Genomic DNA, 15,678 nt, shown 5'->3' on the forward strand with positions numbered 1-15,678 from the left:
AATCAAAGTTCAAATAAATTAACAGACTGTATCTCCAGCATGTTAGAAAAATTACTTGACATGGGTGCTAGACCTTTAATCGGGACTGTTTTTTTGTTGTATGTTATTTTTTGGGTGTCAGGTTCTTTTCATGCTGTGTCAGCTGTTGGTCATTGAAGCCCTGCATCAAGATACTGACTAGCCAGTTCCCCAGCATGATAAATCCCAATAGTACAGATTCACAGATACATAACATAAAAACATAAGAAATAGGAGCAGGAATAGGCCATTTGGCCCTCGAGCCTGCTCCGCCATTTAATAAGATTGTGTCTGATCTGATCTTTTGCTCAGCTCCACTACCCTGCCCGCTCCCCATAACCCTTTATTCCCTTATCGTTCAAAAATATATCCTTAAATATATTCAATGACCCAGCCTCCACAGCTTTCTGGGGCAGAGAATTCCACAGATTTACGACCCTCTGAGAGAAGAAATTCCTCCTCATAGTTTAAGAATAAGGGCCCTTATTCTTAAACTATGCCCCCTAGTTCTAGATTCCCTCATGAGTGGAAACATCCTCTCCGCATCTACCCTGTCAAGCCCTCTCAGGATCTTATATGTTTCAATAAGGTCACCTCTCATTCTTCTAAACTCCAATGAGTATAGACCCAACCTGCTCAACCTTTCTTCATAAGTCAACCCCTTCATCTCAGGAATCAACCTAGTGAATCTTCTCTGAACTGCCTCCAATGCAAGTATATCCTTCCTTAAATATGGAGACCAAAACTGTACGCAGTACTCCAGATGCGGTCTCACCAATACCCTGTACAGTTGTGGCAGGACTTCTCTGCTTTTATACTCCACCCCCTCACAATAAGGGCCAACATTCCATTTGCCTTCCTGATTACTTGCTGTACCTGCATACTAACTTTTTGTGTTTCATACACAAGGACCCCCAGGTCGCTCTGGACTATAGCATTTTTTAATCTCTCTCCATTTAAATAAAACAGGTGCAGCGTCCCGAATCCAGTATCCTTGGGACTGAGGCCGTTTCTTTGGAATGTCTTGAACACCCGAGCCCAGGTTCGGGTAATTCAGGATTTTGTAACATCAGAAAGAGAGGGTGGGGGGGGGGGCTGCTCGCCAAGGAGCTGTTATGGTCGCCGGCCCCGACGATGAGGTCGTCGGGCGGGGTCCCATCGAGGAGCTGTTCCTTTCGGGCCTTGTCGAGGAGCTGTTCGGGTGGGGCCCCGCCATGGAGATGCTGCTCAGGTGGGGCCCCGCCGAGGAGATGCTGATCGGGCGGGTCCACCGAGGAGGAAGTGTTCGGGTGGGCCCTGCCACCGAGGAGCTGGTCGGGCAGGGCCCGCTGAAGAGGAGCTGGTCGGGTGGGGCCTGCTGAAGAGGAGCTCGTCGGTCGGGCCCCGCCGCCGAGGAAGTGTTCGGGTGGGCCCCACCACCAAGGAGCTGGTCGGGCGGGGCCCGCTGTGGTGGACCTATTAGGGTGGCCCCATCGCAGAGGACGTGTTCGGGCAGGGCAGCGAGGAAGCCCTGAGGTAAGAGCAGTGGTGGCGACGCAAGACCCGAGGTCGTGCAGCGATAGGACCTCGAGGTCGGCAGGGTCGGCGGGTCGGGATTCCGGAACATTTTACAGATTCCGGACGACCCTGCCACCAATCGGTCCAGAGTCCAGATTCCAGAACATTCTGGATTCCAGAATTCCGGATTTTGGACGCTGCACCTGTAATTTACTTTTTTATTTTTTCTGCCAAAGTGGTTAACCTCACACTTTCCCACATTATATGCCATCTGCGAAATGTTTGCCCACTCACTTAGCTTGTCTATATCCCTTTGCAGATTCTTTGTGTCCTCCTCACAACTTGATTTCCCACGTATCTTTGTACCATCAGCAAACTTGGTTACATTACACTCGGTCCTTCATCCAAATCATGAACATAAGAACATAAGAATTAGGAACAGGAGTAGACCATCTAGCCCCTCGAACCTGCTCCACCATTCAACAAGGTCATGGCTGATCTGACCGTGGACTCAGCTCCACTTACCCGCCCGCTCCCTGTAATCCTTAATTCCCTTATTGGTTAAAAATCTATCTATCTGTGACTTGAATACATTCAATGAGCTAGCCTCAACTGCTTTCTTGGGCAGAGAATTCCACAGATTCACAACCCTCTGGGAGAAGAAATTCCTTCTCAACTCGGTTTTAAATTGGCTCCCCCGTATTTTGAGGCTGTGCTCCTTAGTTCTAGTCTCCCCGACCAGTGGAAACAACTTCTCTGCCTCTATCTTGTCTATCCCTTTCATTATTTTAAATGTTTCTATAAGATCACCCCTCATCCTTCTGAACTCCAACGAGTAAAGACCCAGTCTACTCAATCTATCATCATAAGGTAACCCCCTCATCTCCGGAATCAGCCTAGTGAATCGCCTCTGTACCCCCTCCAAGGCCAGTATATCCTTCCTTAAGTAAGGTGACCAAAACTGCATGCAGTACTCCAGGTGCGGCCTCACCAATACCCTGTACAGTTGCAGCAGGACCTCCCTGCTTTTGTACTCCATCCCTCTCGCAATGAAGGCCAACATTCCATTTGCCTTCCTGATTACCTGCTGCACCTGCAAACTAACTTAAAAAAAAACAAACAAAAAAAAACACAAAAAAAAGGAAAAAAAAGGGGGCCTTGTAAATGTCTGCTGTGTCATCCAGGGCGGGTGGCACGGTTTAATGTTTTTTGTTTTGCAGATAAACTCCAAAATATTTTTCATGCACAAGGACCAATCGTGGAGCAGTGGAGGCGTGTCCTGCTCAGTTGGCTGAGTGAGCAGTGAGGAGAGGAGCTACCAATTTTTGCTCCTGTTTGGAAGGCCTTGAGAGCCCTGAGACCAGCCCAGGAAGAGAAGGAGGGAAGGGCTAGCTTGCTACCCATTCAACATCCGGAGGGAGAGGAGGAGCACAGAAACAATTTATCATTCATTACAACTACAGAGAGTTGGAGAGAGGGGGAAAAAACAACAACCTGTGTGGAAGGAGGGAGAGTCTACAACATTCTACAGGTGGGTGTTGGTGCATTTCCCCGTAAAGACTTTGTTGTATTGGTGGGGGGAGGAAAGAAGACCACTGAGGGCCGGAACATCGCGGGGGGTGTGTGTGTGTGGAAGTGTGTGTGGGGGCCTTGCTTACAACTAGGCCCCACACACAATTGAACCCCCCCCCCATTGCCTAGCCTGGGATAGCTGGAGCTACCAGGCTGAAGATTTTCTTTAATCACCTATTGAACATCGTTAGGAGTGTGTGCCTGGTGGCTCGAGCTGCCCCAGGTGAAGACATCTTCTCCCCCCACCCGAAGACCAACCCAAAGACTGTGTTTTGTTTTTGTTTTGCCATCTGGGGATTGCACCCACCCATTGCTGTGAGGGGAGACCTGCCCTCGCAGCCTCCCTCTTTCCCGCACCCCCTTACTCTATCTCTCTCTCTCTCTCTGTCTCTCCCCTCTCTCTCTGAGAGCCCTTCCTCCTAATTTAAAAAAAAACAAACAAAAAAAACAAACAACTGAGCAGAGGGAGCAAGGCCCCTCCCCAATTGCCAACTAGGGGAGAGGTGTGCCTCGTTAAGAGCTCCTCTGCTCAGTCTTATTATACGAGGCCAATTAAGACCATTAAGGCCTGTGACTTTGGGGTGGGTGTAGCCCTTAAAGGGACCCCGTGATGGCGACCCCATCCACGCCGGTGGCAGGGCCAGCGAAGACATATGCGCAGGTGGCAACCGCTTCCATGGCACCTCCTGCGCCACCCGCTGCCCTGCCACCATTCAGACTTATAACGAAGAAACACGGGGTCAAGAGCTACACTCACCCCACAATGAGCATCAAGGAGTGCGTGCGGGCGATGGCTGGGGTAGTCGGCCCCTCGGCCATTGTCGCAGCCTCCAAGATGTCTGGGAAGGCCGTGTTCTTCCTGGGGTCGGAGCGGGCGGTGTCCCTGGCCCTTGAAAAGGGGCTCACGGTGGGCGGGACGTTCCTGCCGGTGGACCCTCTCGAGGCCACCGCGCAGAGGGTCATCGTTTCAAACGTCCCGCCCTTTGTTCCCGCTGAGCTCCTCCTCCCTCACCTACACCAACTGGGGGAGGTAAGGTCGGGGATCAACCCCATACCGCTCGGCCTCAGGGAGAACAGCCTGCGCCACGTGTTCTCCTTCCGCCGCCAGCTCTTTGTCCGGCTGGCGCGGGAGGAGACGACGGAGGGGAACTTTAATGTGGTGCACGAGGGGACTGCCTACCACGTCTTTTGGACGTCGGACGGCATGTGGTGCCATGCCTGCAGAGGGGTGGGGCACGTTCGCAAGAACTGCCCAGCCTCCAAGGCCGCCAAACCACCGAAGGCGGCCAAGGCTGGTGCCGCCACCACCCCTCCCCCTAGTTGCGTCCGCGTGCCGGGAGCCGTAGGTGCGCGGGCATCGCCGGGGGCCCTTGCTTTCACGGCCTCCGGCGGGGGGGAGGGAGAGCGTCCGATCGGAAGGAAGGCGCGAGAGAAGGCAAAACATCCAGAGGCGGGTCCCCTCTGTGCGCCAGAAAATTTGACCACCGCGCTCAGCCCAACCCCGTCACCGGCGAGCGCGGGGTGCCCTGAGCCCGTGCCCGAGCCCTTGAACAACACCACAGAGGGGCCCGGGCGCGGGCAAGAAAAGGAAAAGGAAAAGGGGGGGGCGGAGCGGGAGGCCTCGGCAGACATGGAGGTCTCCCTGCCTCAGCGCACCCCCAGGACCAAAAAGAGGCACCGCCCCAATGAGGCGGAGGGGGAACAACATCCCTCCGCGGAGGAGTCGGTGCCCGCCGCGTGTCCCGCGTCCCCCACCAGCGCCCCCAAGCTGCGCTGTAGGCGAGAGGAGTCTGTCCCCGGGGAGGGTGAGACAGTCGAGGCTGCCCAGCCTCTGCCTCCTGGGGATGGTTTGGAAGATCTGCCTGTCGTGGGGGGCGTGGGGTCCCCGGAGGAATGCATTGCCGCCGGGCCGGGCGTCCCGGGGACTGAGGCGGGCGGGGCCGAAAAGGCCGAAACTGAGCCCGCCCAGCCTTTATCCAACTTCCCCCGGGAGTCGCTCGACCCGGCAGAAACTGAAATTAATGATTTTAATGACACTGTAAATGCTGGGCCGGGGGGTGGCAGCGGGGAGGGGGAGGAACACCCACCCTTGCCCCTTACTTTGGAGCTGGAGCACTTGGGGAGCCTGGGGATTTCCTATGGCCGGGTCTCTCCTTGTTCCCCGGTTCCGGGGGCGGAGGGGGAACCCCTTCCGCTGTCGTTTCCCGACCCAGCACCATTTTTAAAAAAGCCCAGTGGGGACTCCTCTGCCGACGATCCTGGGGGTGGGATCGGGGCAGAACCAGGGCCGGTTGGAGCGGCCGGGTCATTTGCCGTAACTTGTGCGGTCGATGGGCCGGCTGCTGGCGGCCACCTCCCGGAGGAGGACGGGGACTCGGTGGGGGACGCGGGAGAAAATCTAGAGACCACCGCCAGCGAGGCGGTGGATCTGCTCGCGGCCGCCGCTGAGACCATCCTCATTCCTGCAAAGGAACTCCGGGACTTTTTGGCCCAGAGCCGGGGTCGCTGCAACCAAGCCCGACTGGCCCTGGAAAAATGGTCCGAGCCAGAGCTGATCAAGGGGTCCGTCCGCGCCGCCGCTAAAACCTTGGCCGCGGGCGGGCCCTTGACAAAGGCGCAACACCTTGAGCAGCGCGAGCTCGAGGGATTCCTCGCTGGGCTGCGGAGGTAGTGGAGTTCAACAAAAGACTCCGCTCCCTCCCCCACAATAGGTTAAGGTAGAGGTTGCACTATGCTCTAGTCATGAAGATAACCATAGCCAGCCTCAACATCAACGGCGGCAGAGGGGCACGCCGTAGATTTGACAATTTTTCGCTCCTGCGGGAGGGGAAATATGCGGTGTGCTTCCTGCAAGAAACCCACACCGTTCCGGGAGACGAAGCCACGTGGCTCCTGGAATGGCAAGGAGAGGTCCGCATGAGCCACCTCACCGCCACTTCTAGTGGGGTGGCCATCTTGCTGGGCCCGCATTTTCAGCCGGAGATCTTGGGGGTCGAGGAGCCCGTGCCAGGCCGCTTGCTGCACGTAACGGTTCGCCTGGGGGACGTGCCGCTCCATCTCGTGAACGTGTACGCCCCTCAGCCCAGCCCGCAGCAAACGCGCTTCTTTGAAGAGGTGTCCGCTCTTCTTGGCTCCGTCGACGTCGGCGACTGCATTGTCCTCGGGGGGGATTATAACTGCACCCTCGAGGCGAGGGACCGCTCCGGTGCCCCACAGTGCATGACGGCGATGGAGAAGTTGAGGGACCTGGTCGGGTCCTTCGACTTGGTGGACGTCTGGCAAAATCTCCACCCCGACTCCAGCGCCTTTACTTGGGTGAGGCCTGGAGTAGAATGGTCCAGAGTCGACCGCCTTTACGTGTCTCGGGCATACATTTCCTGCGTCCCGGTGGCCTCCACGCGGCCGGTGCCGTGTTCGGACCACCACCTGCAGCTCGTCGGGTCCCGAGGCGCGTTCGTGAGGTCGTGGACCCGGTTCCTGCGGGATCTGGACCGCGGCTCCCCCTTCTTCTACTCGCTGGAAAAAAGGCAGAGTGTCCGTAAGCAGCTCTTGACGCTGCTGGCCGACGACGGCTCTCTTGTCTCGGATCCGGAGGGCGTCAACAACAGGGCCCGTGAATATTACGGGGCTCTGTTCTCTCCGGATCCGTCCAGCGAGGAAGCGCGTAGAGTTTTGTGGGAGGACCTGCCGAAGGTCAGCCCGGAGGGCGCCGAAAATCTGGAAGCTCCGCTAAGCCTGGCGGAGCTGACCGGTGCCCTCGACCGGCTCTCGAGGGGAAAATCCCCGGGGCTGGACGGGCTGACTGTGGAGTTCCACAGGGCGTTCTGGGACGTCCTGGGGGGCGACTACGCGCGGGTCCTGGGGGAAAGTCTGGCGACCGGGGAGATGCCCCTCTCTTGGCGCAGGGCAGTCATCGTCCTACTGCCTAAGAAGGGCAATCTCCGCCTCCTTAAGAACTGGCGCCCGGTCTCCCTCCTCAGCACGGACTACAAAATCTTCGCCAGGGCGATGTCTGCTCGCCTTGGTGCCGAACTGGACCACATGATCCACCCCGACCAGTCCTACACGGTCCCGGGCCGGACAATCCACGACAACATCCATCTGGTCCGGGACCTCATCCATTATTCCCAGGAGGCTGGTCTGTCGGTCGCCTTCTTATCGCTCGACCAAGAGAAGGCGTTCGACAGGGTGGATCACGACTATCTGCTCGGAACTCTGCGCGCTTTCGGGTTCGGGATGCATTTCGTCGCCCGGATCCGACTTTTGTACGCCGCCGCGGAGTGTCTGATTAAGGTTAACGGGTCCTTGACGGCGCCCCTTCACTTTAGGAGAGGGGTGCGCCAGGGATGCCCCATGTCCGGCCAGTTATATGCCATCTGCGTGGAGCCTTTCCTGCGCCTCTTGCAGACGAGGTTGATGGGACTGGCTCTGCAAGGGCCGGGCGTGGAGGTCGTCCTCTCGGCTTACGCCGATGACGTGCTCCTCGCGGTAGAGGATCCCACTGACCTGCGGAGGATGCGTGAGTGCCAGGAGTTTACTCGGCCGCGTCCTCCACCAGGATCAACTGGGAGAAATGTTCCGGACTCCTGGTGGGTCAGTGGCGGGTGGACTCCCTGCCGGAGGAGCTCAGGCCTTTTGCCTGGAGCACGACCCATCTCCTCTATCTGGGAGTCTACCTTAGCCCCGACGAGGGAGCCTGGCCGGCGAACTGGCAGGAGCTGGAGGCCAAGGTCGCCGCTCGCCTAGGGCGCTGGACAGGACTGCTCCGAGTGCTGTCCTACAGGGGTCGAGCGCTAGTCATAAACCAGCTGGTGGCCGCAATGTTGTGGTACCGGCTGGTCACTTTGACCCCTCCCCCTGCGTTTGTCGCCAAGATACAGAAGAAGCTGGTGGACTTCTTCTGGAACAACAGGAAGCACTGGGTCTCTGCCGCGGTCTTGAGTCTCCCGCTTGAGGAGTGCGGTCAGCCGTTGGTGTGCGTCAGCGCCCAGGTCGCGACTTTCCGTCTTCAGACCCTGCAGAGATACCTTTACGTCGAGCCCCCTCCTAGGTGGTGCGCTCTGGCGACCTTTTTTTCCGCCAGCAGCGCGACCTCAACTACGACACGCAGCTCCTGTTTGTGAACTTGGGGGGTGTCAGGACCACCCTCCGGGAGCTGCCTGTCTTTTACAGGGACCTCATCAGGGTCTGGAACAAAGTCTCCACCAAGCGCAGCTCTCCGCCGGCTGGAGTGGCGGCTGTCCTGCAGGAGCCGCTGCTCGGGAATCTGTACCTCCACGACCGAGGTTTTATGTGGCGGTCGGAAGAGAGGGCTGTGGCTGGTGAGGTGACCAGGGTCAGGGACCTGCTCGATGGCGAAGGAGCGGGCTGGATGGCGCCAGACACGCTGGCGCGGCGCCTAAATTCAGCCGACGTCCGCCACGCGGCCGAAGCCATCGAGTCGCTAAAAACAGCTTTGGGCCCTGACTCTGTTAGGTGCATCGAGGAGGCTCAAGCACGTGGGGAGATCCCGTCCGAACTGACCCCCGTCCGGACGGAATTCCTCATTGGCGCCAAATCCCGGAACCTCCCTCGGGGGCCGGCGCCTCACAACTTGAGCCGCCTCGGGGAAATCCCCTCCGTGCCTTTCAGTTCCGCGCGGAGGGGTTTCCTGTACGGGCTGCTCCTGCACACTCTCAACTTTGCCATCCTCGCCGGCCGTCCGGACACGCCATGGCGTACCATCTTGCCGTCCGGAGGAGGCGGGGGTCCCCGATGGAGGGCACTCTATGCGGGAGTCCTCCCACTATTCATCGGGGGCTTGGCCTGGAGGGTGGTGCACGGAGCAGTGCCGTGCAACAAATTTTTAAGCCGGTTCACGGACTCCCAGGCCGCCTGCAATTTCTGCGGTCTGGAAGAGTCCGTGTTCCATGTTTTTATGGAATGCACGAGGTTGCAGCCCCTGTTTTATTATTTGAAGGGGCTGCTCCTGAAATTCTGGCTGCACTTCAGTCCCACTCTCCTGATCTTTGGGCACCCTGTGCGGAGGGGAGCGGGTAGGTCCGAAGGCCTCCTCGTAGGACTGCTCCTGGGCACGGCCAAGGGTGCCATCAGCCGGTCCAGGCAGCGGGCGGTCGAGGGGGTCGTTCAACCTGACTGCCTGCCTATCTTCCGCTCTTACATCCGGTCCAGGGTGTCCTTGGAGATGGAGCATGCGGTGTCCACCGGTACGCTCGCGGCCTTCCACGAGAGGTGGGCACCGGAGGGACTGGAGTGCATCATCACGCCCGGCAACCAAATTTTAATTTGATTTTACGTTTTAAAGTTTAATTTGTTTTAATTGCCGGTGCTTTTAGTGTCCCCCTCCCCTTTTATAGGGGGCACTGGAAAAAATTTGATTTTAGTGCCCAAAAAAAAAACCAAAAAAAAGAAAAACACAAAAAAAAAACACAAAAAAAGGGAAAAAAAAGGGCCTGGTAAATGTCTGCTGTGTCATCCAGGGCGGGTAGCACAGTTTAATGTTTTTTGTTTTACAGGTAGACTCTAAAATAGTTTCATGCACAAGGACCCCCAGGTCCCTCTGCACCACAGCATGTTGTAATTTCTCCACATTCAAATAATATTCCCTTTTACTGTTTTTTTTTCCAAGGTGGATGACCTCACATTTTCCGGCATTGTATTCCATCTGCCAAACCTTAGCCCATTCGCTTAACCTATCTAAATCTCTTTGCAGCCTTTCTGTGTCCTCTACACAACCCGCTTTCCCACTAATCTTTGTGTCATCTGCAAATTTTGTTACACTACGCTCTGTCCCCTCTTCCAGGTCATCTATGTATATAGTAAACAGTTGTGGTTCCAGCACCGATCCCTGTGGCACACCACGAACCATCGATTTCCAACCCGAAAAGGAACCATTTATCCCGACTCTCTGCTTTCTGTTAGCCAGCCAATTCTCGATTCATGCTGATACATTTCCTCTGACTCCCTGTACCTTTATCTTCTGCAGTAACCTTTTGTGTGACACCTTATCGAATGCCTTTTGGAAATCTAAATACACCACATCCATCGGTGTACCTCTATCCACCATGCTCGTTATATCCTCAAAGAATTCCAGTAAATTAGTTAAACATGATTTCCCCTGAAGATAGATTGTAAATAGTTGAGGCCCCAGCACCGATCCCTGTGGCACCCCACTAGTTACTGTTTACCAACCTGAAAATAACCTATTTATCCCGACTCTCTGTTTTCTGTTAGTTAGCCAATCCTCTATCCATGCTAATGTATTACCCCTAAACCGTGAGCTCTTATCTTGTGCAGTAACCTTTTATGTGGCACCTTATCGAATGCCTTCTGGAAATCCAAATACAGCACATTCACTGGTTCCCCCTTATCCACTCTGCTCATTACATCCTCAAATAACTGCAGCAAATTTGTCAAACATGATTTCCCTTTCATAAAACCATGCTGACTCTGCATGACTGCATTCTGATTTTCCAAATGCCCTGCTGCTGCTTCCTTAATGATGGACTCCAGCATACTGAAGCCCACAGTTTCTAGAGCATCAATTAGAACATTCCTGAGAAAATCTAGGGTGGTGCTACTTCTCTCTAAGGGGTTCTCTGCTGCACATAGGTGTTTCGCTGCAGATCTGAGAAGCACTTGCAAACCACTTATCAGATGTTGCAGCGTGGTTCCCACTCTCTCAAATAATGCCATGAATTGACAGTGTTCAAAAAGCAACATTTTTTGGTGCGCAAGCCCTGGATGACACCCATCCTCGAATTCAACATTTGAGAGCAACTGTGAGCGGGTCCTCTAGTCAGTATTTTTCTGATCTTCTGTTGTCATTTCTTCTTGCTCCTCTTCACTCATGTTTCATTTGGTGCCCTCTAATTAAAGTCTAATCGCCCTGGACTGAAGGTACCTGTGCTAGTGCCTGTTACAGTGGGAATGAGTGGTGCTATGCAGTGGAAGACCCTGCTTCTTGGGGAGCAGCTCCTTGTGGGAAGTGTTAGAAACAGAAGAGGAACGGAAAGAATTGGCAAGACAGTCCTTGTAGCAAACGTGATTTGCCAATATTTGGTGTGTCATGATGCTCAGGTGCATGCAAAATGAGTGAATGACAGAGTGCCTGAGTATGTGCAAGATTAGAGGCAGGTAGAATAAACATCAATAATGGGTACGAGCCTACAGGTTCATGTATCAGCCCATCCCTCCAGTTTCCAGAAACACCGAAATGTTTCCAGCATTTTCTATTTTTGGGGGGGATTTGCAGTTTTTTGCTTACTGTGGTAACTTGCTTTGAATTATGATCAAAAGGTCCTGAGATGTATCCCATTAGTTTTGTCAGTAATAGCCTCATGTTACATCTGAACATATAACAATGATGGTCAGGAAAAGACCCACTGGTCTATCCAGTCTGTCCCACAGAACTGTAATGCCTTGTACATCAAAATATATACACTCCTCACCCCATTTGAAAGCCATGTAATCTCTTAGGAGAGGCAAAAGAAACCGAGATAAAACCCAAACCAATTAGACTGAAAAATCTGAACAAAAATTTTGCAACCCCTTTAGGCGAACAAAACCAGTCCAAGAGACCATTCTGGTTCTGATTAATGTTATTCAGTATCTAGCTTTTATGGGCTCAAATTTGGCCCACTGCTTTTTTTGGCGCACTTACCGGAGATGCGCCGCTTTTCTCCAAAAAGTGCGCCAAAAAAATCGCTCCCCACTTTGGCCGCTGTCCGGCCTCTCCTCGGTCTTCACGCAGCGTGGCCAGTCAGGTCAGGGGCAGAGCCAGCATCCTGCGCTGAAAACAATGCCGGAACGTCTGCACATGCGCAGTAGCTCCTCGCCCCCAGCCTCTTTGTGTATCCGCCTTCAGCTCCTGATGGACCGCATTGCGGCACTGGAGCTGCAGTTGGATGAACTCTGGAGCATCCACGATGCTGAGAATGACGTGAATAGTACATTTAGCGAGTTGGTCTTAATGCAGGTAAAGGTTATTCAGGCAGATAGTAAATGACCAACAGGAAGAGCAGTGCAAGGAAGGTAGTGCAGGAGTCCCCTGCGGTCATTCCCCTGCAAAACAGATACGCTGCTTTGGGTACTGTTGAGGGGGATGACTCATCAGGGGAGGGCAGCAACAGCCAACTTCATGGCACCGTGGGTGGTTCTGCTTCACAGAGGGCAGGAAAAAGAGTGGGAGAGCTATAGTGATAGGGGATTCGATTGTAAGGGGAATAGATAGGAATCGTCGGATAGCTCAGATGAATACGTGGCTTGAGGAGTGGGGCAAAAGGAAGGGATTCAAATTCCTGGGACATTGGAACTGGTTCTGGGGGAGGTGGGACCAGTACAAACCGGACAGTCTGCACCTGGGCAGGACCGGAACCAATGTCCTAGGGGGAGTGTTTGCTAGTGCTGTTGGGGAGAAGTTAAACTAACATGGCAGGGGAATGGGAACCTATGCAGAGAGACAGAGGGAAATAAAATGGAGGCAAAAGCAAAAGATAGAAAAGAGAATAGTAAAAATGGAGGGCAGAGAAATCCAAGGCAAAAAACAAAAAGGGCCACATTACAGCAAAATTCTAAAAAGACAAGCCTGAAGGCTCTGTGCCTCAATGCGAGGAGTATTCGGAATAAGGTGGACGTATTAACTGCGCAGATAGCAGTTAACGGGTATGAAGTAATTGGCATCACGGAGACATGGCTCTAGGGTGACCAAGGCTGGGAACTCAGGGGTATTCAACATTTAGGAAGCATAGGCAGAGAGGAAAAGGAGGAGGGGTGGCATTGCTGGTTAAAGAGGAAATTAATGCAATAGTAAGGAGGGACATCAGCCTGGACGATTTGGAATCAGTATGGGTGGAGCTGCGGAATACCAAAGGGCAGAACACGCTAGTGGGAGTTGTGTACCGACCACCAAACAGTAGTAGTGAGGTTAGGGACAGCATCAAACAAGAAATAAGCAATGGGCCCAAGTTTCCACATGATTCGCGCCTGATTTTTAGGAGCAACTGGTGGAGAACGGACTATTTTAGAAATCGCAATTCTCCACATTTTTTTTCTGCAGTTCTAGTCAGGTAGAACAGTTCTACTTTAGAACAGAATTTTTTCTTCAAAAGGGGGCGTGTCCAGCCACTGACGCCTGATTTGAAAGTTTCCACAGTGAAAACGTACTCCAAACTAAAATAGAATGGAGCCAGTGAAGATTTTTGTAGAACTGAAAAAACCTGTTCTACACATTAAAAAATCAAGCGCAGGTTACAAATTAGGCGTCCAGAACGAGGTGGGGGGGGGGAGGGGGGGGGGGGAGGGAACTCATTAAATTCTACAATAAATCCTTATTTATACTTCTACAAATATTATACAAATAAATCCAACCTGAATAAACATTTATAAGCCAAGAAAAGATTAAATTAACCATCTTCCTACCTGTGTGAAAGTGCTTCAGCCAGGGAGAATTCTGCAGCCGTTCGTGCCGCTGAGCGGGGGGGGGGGGGGGGGGGGAGAAAGCCGTTCGTGTCGCTGAGTGGGAGGGAGGGGGAGAGAGAGAGAGAGAGAGGGGGAGGGAGGGAGAGAGAGAGAGGGGGAGGGAGGGAGAGAGAGAGAGGGGGAGGGAGAGAGAGAGGGGGGAGGGAGAGAGGGGGGGAGCGGGTGTCAGGTCGGGTCTGGTCGGGGGGGGGGGGCAGCGGGTGTCAGGTCGGGTCTGGTCGGGGGGGGGGGAGCGGGTGTCGGGTCTGGTCCGGAGGCAGGGGGGGGAGCGGGTGTCGGGTCTGGTCCGGAGGCAGGGGGGAACGGGTGTCTGGTCGGGGGCGGGGGGGGGGCGGGAAGCAGGAGCTGGCCGTGGGAGGAGCCTTATTCACGCAGCCCCAGTGAGGCCATTCAGCCAGGGCTAGGGGCTGCGTGCTTCGGGCCCCTCCCACACAGTTCGGCACCTGGAGCTACTGCACTTGCGTGCCGACTGTAGCGTGCATGTGCAGAGGTCCGGGCACTGTTTTCAGCGCAGGGACCTGGCTCCGCCCCCCCACAGCTCGTGCTGGCTGCGCCGAGAGCCAGAGGACCTGCAAGTAGGTGGAGAATACCGAGGATTTTTTTAGGCGCCGTTTTAGGCGCGAAAAACGGGCGCCCAGCTCGGAGGGGCGCCCGTTTTTTTTCTTGTGGAAACTTGGGCCCAATGTGTGCAATAAAGGTACAGCAGTTATCATGAGCGACTTTAATCTACATATTGATTGGGCTAACCAAACTGGTAGCAATGTGGTGGAGGAGGATTTCCTGGCGTGTATTAGGGATGGTTTTCTGGACCAATATGTTGAGGAACCAACTAGAGAGCTGGCCATCCTAGACTGGGTGATGTGTAATGAGATGGGACTAATTAGCAATCTTGTTGTGCGAGACCCTTGGGGATGAGTGACCATAATATGATAGAATTCTTTATTAAGATGGAGAGTGACACAGTTAATTCGGAAACTAGGGTCCTGAACTTAAGGAAAAGTAACTGACTATATGAGGCGTGAATTGACTAGAATAGACTGGCAAAGGATACTTAAAAGGTTGACAGTGGATAAGCAATGGCAAACATTTAAAGATCACATGGATGAACTTCAGCAATTGTACATCCCTTTCTGGAGTAAAAATAAAACAGGGAAGGTGGCTCAACCGTAGCTAACGAGGGAAATTAAGGATAGTGTTAAAACCAAGGAAGAGGCAAATAAATTGGCTAGAAAAAGCAACAAACCTGAGGACTGGGAGAAATTTAGAATTCAACAGAGGAGGACTAAGGGTTTAATTAAGAGGGGGAAAATAGAGTATGAGAGGAAGCTTGCAGGGAACATAAAAACTGACTGCAAAAGCTTCTGTAAGTATGTGAAGAGAAAAAGATTAGTGAAGACAAACGTAGGTCCCTTGCAGTCAGATTCAGGTGAATTTATAATGGGGAACAAAGAAATGGCAGACCAATTGAACAAATACTTCGGTTCCGTCTTCACAAAGGAAGACACAAATAACCTTCCAAATGTACTAGGGGACAGTGGGTCTAGTGCGAAGGAGGAACTGAAGGATATCCTTATTAGGTGGGAAATTGTGTTAGGGAAATTGATGGGATTGAAGGCCAATAAATCCCTGGGGCCTGATAGTCTGCATCCCAGAGTACTTAAGGAAATGGCCCTTGAAATAGTGGATGCATTGGTGATCATTTTCCAACAGTCTTATCGACTCTGGATCAGTTCCTATGGACTGGAGGGTAGCTAATGTAACACCACTTTTAAAAAGGAAGGGAGAGAGAAAACAGGTAATTATAGACCGGTTAGCCTGACATCAGTAGTGGGGAAAATGTTGGAATCAATCATTAAGGATGAAATAACAGTGCATTTGGAAAGCAGTGACAGGATCGGTCCAAGTCAGCATGGATTTATGAAAGGGAAATCATGCTTGACGAAACTTCTGGAATTTCTTGAGGATGTAACTAGCAGCGTGGACAAGGGAGAACCAGTGGATGTGGTGTATTTGGACTTTCCAAAGGCTTTTGACAAGGTCTCACACAAGAGATTGTTGTGCAAAATCAAAGCGCATGGTATTGGGGGTAATGCACTGATGTGGATAGAGAAC

This window comes from Pristiophorus japonicus, chromosome 5 (assembly GCF_044704955.1).
Source record: "Pristiophorus japonicus isolate sPriJap1 chromosome 5, sPriJap1.hap1, whole genome shotgun sequence".
NCBI lineage: Eukaryota > Metazoa > Chordata > Chondrichthyes > Pristiophoridae > Pristiophorus > Pristiophorus japonicus.